This window comes from Lampetra planeri, chromosome 25 (genome assembly GCF_965212315.1).
Source record: "Lampetra planeri chromosome 25, kcLamPlan1.2.h2, whole genome shotgun sequence".
Classification (NCBI taxonomy): Eukaryota; Metazoa; Chordata; class Hyperoartia; order Petromyzontiformes; family Petromyzontidae; genus Lampetra; species Lampetra planeri.
Window position 1 is genome coordinate 1,880,168 of NC_136131.1, and position 6,377 is coordinate 1,886,544.

General features: G+C 48.9%; 1 pseudogene across 1 annotated transcript; it reads left to right on the forward strand.

The window, feature by feature from the left end:
* Positions 1–4,856: 4,856 nt before the first annotated feature.
* Positions 4,857–6,066, forward strand: LOC144727221 (protein S100-A1-like; annotated as a pseudogene). The gene is made up of 3 exons (XR_013587355.1): positions 4,857–4,930; positions 5,092–5,274; positions 5,828–6,066. The product of XR_013587355.1 is annotated as a protein S100-A1-like (transcript).
* The last annotated feature ends 311 nt before the right edge of the window (positions 6,067–6,377 follow it).

A 6,377-nucleotide genomic window follows, 5' to 3' on the forward strand; every position in this document is an offset into this window, starting at 1 on the left:
GTCCACCTGTTTCGTTCCTTATATAGAGGCGTAGATGTGGTGACCACACTTCTTCGCTCTTGCGCAAAGTGGTGGGGGGGATTAATGAGTCAACGTACATTATGCATGCGTGTTATGCGAGCCCTTTGATCTTGTCCTTCCTGTTCATTGTGTATTAAAATAGCCGAACAGTACCAACGGTAATCCCTATTGAAGTATGGTGGCTTGTATAGGCATGCATTTAAACAATGTATTATTTGATGATTCGCTTCCGAGTAGCACTAAGTCGGTAGCTATCCGAACGGTTACAATTATTTTTACAGTCGACCCTTCCACATCGCAGGGGTAGGGGCGCAGGCCCCCCGCGACCTGGAAAAACTGCGTGAAATTTTTTGGTCCCCTTGGTTTCCTTGGTGAGCGAAGCGAGCAGAATAATAGTGTAGTGGCGTAATTTGCGCAGGGTTCGCAAACAGCAGTTGCATTCATGTACGGGGTTGCAAACAGTGCGGTCAGTTAAGGACAAGCGTGAGGCCTGTGAGACAGCAGACAGAGAGACACCAGCAATTAGGGAAAGAGGCAGTGATTGGCTGGCTGCAAATGCAAACACGGAGGAGGCACCAAGAAGGCAGAGATAGAAGCGATAAGGGGGGGAGCACGTGCAGGAGACACCAGAAGGATGCCGGCTTAACGAGGGCCACCTGAGGACACTTAATGAGGAGGGGGATATATGGGGATGTGTGAAGCAACGGGAGTTGAGTTGGTTGGAGATGAAGAAGTGAGAAGTCAATACAAGACAAGTCCGGGACCTCGCCCTCCATTACCTCGTCCTCCCCAGCGGTGTTGGCTGAACCCCTGCTCGGGGCACGCAAGGTTGGAGGTGTGGGTGTAGTAACAGGCTAGCGGGGGAGAGGCAAGTGGAATCCTTAGCGTGAGTGTGATAGGCTAGCGGAGAACAGGCTCGCGGAGCCAGAGAGAGATAGAGCGTCCGTGACAGGCAAGCGGAGTGCGGAGTAAACAGGCTAGCGGAGCAGGAGAGAGTGAGCTCGGAGTAGCAGACTAGCGCAGCAAGAGAGGGAGACTTCGCCAGAGGAGTACGTGGTGTTGAACGTGAGGAGCACCCGTGTGGGATGCTTCTAATAAAGTGACACAGGAGAAGAAGAAGTTGTCCGCGTGAATAAACACCACTACAATAGTATAACAAAAGACAGTATCACCTTTTAGTTAAATATACAAATATAGAGTACAGTATTTGGTCATACAGTACAGTTAAGATATCTCTACATTTTCCAGCCTTTGCGTGTCGTCTGCTGGCTTTCGCATTCTTTTAATAAACTTTAACTTTTTACAAAATTTTACTTTAGAAAAGTTGTGTATATTTATGGTATTAAAGGATTAAATACAATAATATTATCCAGTACTGTACATATATTTTATGCATTTATGAGTGACTAAACTTTTTGTGTGTCGTCTGCGGCGTTTCCAAAACTCCCAAAAACTTCCCATTTAATGTCTTTTGCCGACCCCGCGATTTATCGAAACCGCGATGGGGAAAGTGGCGGTGCAGAAGGGTCGACTGTCTCATCAAACAGGAGGAATTCACGGTGCAACGCATCTCATCTGTTAAACATCTGCAGGCAATAGGATTGTCATCGATTGATCCTGCCTGCAGACATTGGTAGGTCACAGATAATGATGAAGATAAGAGAGCAGCAGATGAGGACAGAGCAGCAGAAGAACAGAGCGCTGTGGATGATGACGGTGGTGGTGGGGGATTAAATGACTGGAAGCCTCCTCGCCTGTGTCCGTGTGTTGGTGAGGAGTGTCCACTACCAATAGAACAGCAACTCGTGTCACCCTTCTGCGTCTCCATGTGTCTGCCTTCTGTGTCTCTGTTGTGTGCCCATGTGTCTACGTTGTGTCTGTGTGTCCCCCGTGTCTCCCTTGTGGTGTCCAAGTGTCTCCCCCCCCTCACGGTGGTGTGTATCAATGTTTGTCCCTCTGAAGCCAACGCCCGACCTGACATAGACACGGCCACAACAGAGTACCCGGGTGTCCTGTGCAGGGCTGTCTCACTCACCCACTGCTGAACACATCTCACAGCCGTCTTTGTCTCTCCCCAGTGCCGTCTCACGCTCACTCACCTCGGTGATGTTTCTTCCATCCTTCGACCGTCGTCGGCGAGGTTCTTCACTCAAGCAGGGAGAGCGAGTCGAGTGAGAAGGCCTCAGGGAGTCTCGGAATCTCGGAGAGTCGCGGAGTCGTCGGCTTCTGCTTCTTCGCGGGAGACTTGAATCTTCAGAGTGGGCGTCAGTTGGTCATGACGTCACTCGACGGTGGGCGGGGCTTGTGTCTGTAGGGGGGAGGGGCTGCGGGGGGGGGGGCTTGTGGGGGATGGAGAGGAGGGGCGGGGGGCTTGATCAGCTCGTTGGTTGAGGCGTGCAGTGCAGAGGTTTGCGGTTTGAGCCCGTCAGGTCGCCCTGGTTAATACTACGGGTGTATTCAAACTAAACTATTTTTTTTATTTTACCAGGTAAGGCAAACTGAGCTACATAGCTCTTTTTACAAGCGATCTGGCTATCACAAATGATAGCTCAACGAAGTGGCTTATCGAGTGGAAATGTAAAGCAGACAAATACTCGAAGAGCATGTTGATTGTAAATGTGAAAGGAACAGAAACCCAGAAAAAAACTCCAGGTGATCACAGGAAGATAACATGTAAACTCGAAATATGCAGCAGGCGTTAGATTCGGGATCAAACCCACGACCTCCTGCATACCAGGCGAGGGAGATAAGATCTCACCACGACAGCGCCCAGCAAACGAGCTGACCACCACCGCCACGCTGCCTGACCATCGTTGATCGTTCCTTGGGAACGATCGGCTTCATCATTTGCACGGCAATTTATTTTAATTTGGTATTTTTTCTACAGTGATGCTGGCACGCGTAGACCTAGTCTCGCTCATGACGTCACTTTAAGGTTATTTATTTTAGCCGGCCGGTGGTGACTACAAACGCCGGTAATCCAGCACTGTAGAGGCGAGGGTTGGTGGATCGCACAAATGCTGTGAAACTCCCAACCCCTTGGAGTCAATGAGGCACCATACCCTGGCTCGCCAGGAGAAGGCGGTACAGCAAACATGTACGCCCACGTGTTCCATCTGTACGGAATCAAGTTTTACCTCGCCATGCACATGCCGTGGGTTTTCTCTGGGCGCTATGGTTTCATCCCAGACGTAAACGCTCATTATGTGGCCGAGAACACCTTCGTATACAGAGGACAGCAGAGCTGGTGGCTGCTGTCTGCGGCTCCTCTTTCTCTCTCGTCGACGAGAGCGGGCGAATTCCGTGCAACGGCGTCCACACAACTTGTTTTTTTGTTGTTAAATCGCGTGAATATAAATGGGGTCTTAATCATGGCTATCGCCTGATGAAGCTGGTTGTAATTACCGGAGACAACATTGGAATCGCATTCTAAATATTGTAGGTTTGCTCTCCAACACATCAGTGTTCCTAACTAATAGCTAATTGGCAGGTTTTCTTTGCCACTGTTGCAGAGAAACGAAAGCTACCCAGAAGAGCACTTTTGAATAAAGTGTTGCCGTCACATGACCCACTCACGTTTAGGCTTGCCAACTCTTGACTGAAGATATTGCGGGAGATGTTTAATTTCCTTAAAGTATCCAATTAAAAGCTCCGGTATCACCTTAAATTGTCACCCGGAGAATGATGCCAATTTCGGTGGACACTCCCGGACATTGATGGAGAGTTGGTAACCTGATTTGCGTTCTCTATTTGTGAAGCTGTCCAGTCATCTCAACCTACTGTGTGGTACGGAATTGGACAAGAACACAACTCAGAATAACTTCTATCGTCCCCAAATGCTTTTGTTTAGCTGGCCTGCTCTCTCGTTACGATCATGACGGGAAAGAGGACGGGCTGGCGACACAAGCAGGCATAATTTAAGTCGTGTCTTCCTGCTGTTTGAGCAGAAGCAGCAGCACACCTTTGCGAATTGTTATTTCTTTGGGATGTGTCTATACAAAGGCAGAAACCTAAGTGAATAGTTCATTAGCCCTGGTGTCATCGGAGTTGGTTCATGAACTCGCCAAAAGCAAGGGTCTATATTTTCCCATTTTCCAGCTGGGCTGGTTCAATCCTCTGATGGCCTCTTCATAACCTTGGATATCTCGTCTCGGATCATTCTGTTGTCGCAGAATAAACACAACTTTGAAACTTTGATTAGCGCATCGGGTAGAGCTCGTCGAGAGGAATAGGTTGCCATATCGTTCGCCTTCAACAGACATTAAATGACGTCGCAACGGAGTTTATGAGAGAGCCGGGGGCTTATGGGTCCCGCTATTATGTTCGTTTGAGGTTAATGATTATATTTATTGAAAAAGTTTTTATAAAATTCAACCCTTATAAAATTCAACGTTTAACCTACTCACTCCGGATTGTGCCCGCCCTCACAGTCGGGCATATTTGCGGAATACACCACGCCGCCATTGACGCTGGCCATTGACCGAGCAACCCAACATTCCTACCAGCTCCCTCCGCAGGAATGTGTTTTATTTCGTCCCCGTGCAAACACCTCCACTCCCTCCATCAAGCGCCCGCTTGATAGCAATGTTGGGGCCTCTTGGCACGTGCCTCCCATGAGTTCATTGTCTGTTGATGTTGTTTCTGCTGTGCTCTGGCATCACGGACTTCCCTTGTAAAAAATTAGCCGGGAAACGAGATAAACGGGACCAATCAAAAAACATCGCACAGTGAGAGCGAGCAGGTGTGAGTGGTGACGTCACTGGCCGCGCTTCATAAAAGCCGCAACGGGTGGCAGCAGTCGTCGTCAAAGTTGCAGACGTCTGTTGCAGGTACCGCCACCGCCGCGGTGTTGGGCAAGATGCCTTGTGTAGTGGGGATCTCTGCAACGCGCGGGTTTTACCTGGGTTCGGTGAGAGCTGTGTGCAGCGCTGGTTGAGGTTTGGGCCAGAAATTGTTTTTGGAACAAAGCTGGGGCGCTACGTGATCAGTCATTATGGTGCGTAGAGAGGTGCCGTGTGCATTGTCTTCACGTGATTGAAGGCTGTCTCGTTGTTTGTCGTGTCTTCGCAGATTCCACTTGCGTACTGACTCGACCGTGCATCGCTTATGAAGATGAGCGACCTCCATGCAGCCACCCTGAAGCTCCTGTCCACCTTCAATGAACTCGCCCGCGACAGTGCTGTGAAAGATTGCCTGAAGAAGGAAACGTTCAGGAGCTTCCTAAAGGGGGATAAGGGCAAGAGTCTAATCCAGGTGGGATGTGGTTTTGCTATTCGTATGGACCAGTCCCTCGGTTCATCCCATGTTTGAGTCTCTTGTTATACCCTCTCCATTCTTCTGTACTAATAAATGTTTGGTTTGGATCGCGTAAATGTCCGTCAAACCCGACCGACAACTTGGTAGGGTTTGTCACGTATACTGCCGATTAGTTGCTACTTTAGCACACTGTTGTGTTTGAGAGTAAACTTGAAACTTGTACTAATGAATACGCCGTTTAGCTGATTTTTACTACTGGCTTCATGAGGTGATAGCCAGAAATGTGCAGTGGTGTTTCGTTCTTGGAGATGTCTCACTGGGCCTAATCGGGGGTGACTAAACGGATAAGGGGTTAATGTAGTCTTATAACTTCGAATGGACCATTTAATTCTGAGAATGCAGGACGTATTGTGGTTGGCTTATTCACAGTTATTCCACGTGGTAGAATGACCTGCACTACGACGTGTACCATCACTTGCTGTCTATTTAGCCCATGTTCCACAGTCCAGGTCCAGGATTTTCTAACTCTTGCTGCTTTGATTCCATTCAGAATCCCGTGGATGGGTTCGTGGTGAGCCGCATCCTGAGGGACCTTGGTGATGACAAGGATGGGGAAGTCTACTTCCTCGAGTTCGTGATCACGATCGCGGCCTTGAAATTCTGCTGCCACCCGAACTTCCGAGCGCACCACGAGCGGAATGGCAGGACCCACGCGCTGCGCGCATTCCAAGTGTAACGCGCCTGTTGCATGATACGCATACTATGAAATAAACGGTTTAATCACATCAACGTGGCGTGCTTGTGACCTTGATACTCTAGGAAAATAATCGAGTGCAGTGGTTATCATGCAATGTCCTCGATGGGCAGCTACCAGGATGAGTCTAGCGATATGGAATGTGCCAGGTATCCGTTTCCTGCTTGCAGTTCTGTGGTTTCATAATTGGAAGACTCGATATAGCTGACAACTATGCAACGTAGAATGGGCTGCACTATTCATTTTCATACCGCTGTTTATACTTCGTGTACTTGCGTAGGATGAAACTTTTGATTAGCAAGTGATCTGGATTTCTTGCACATACTTTCCCAGCCACAACCCAGCC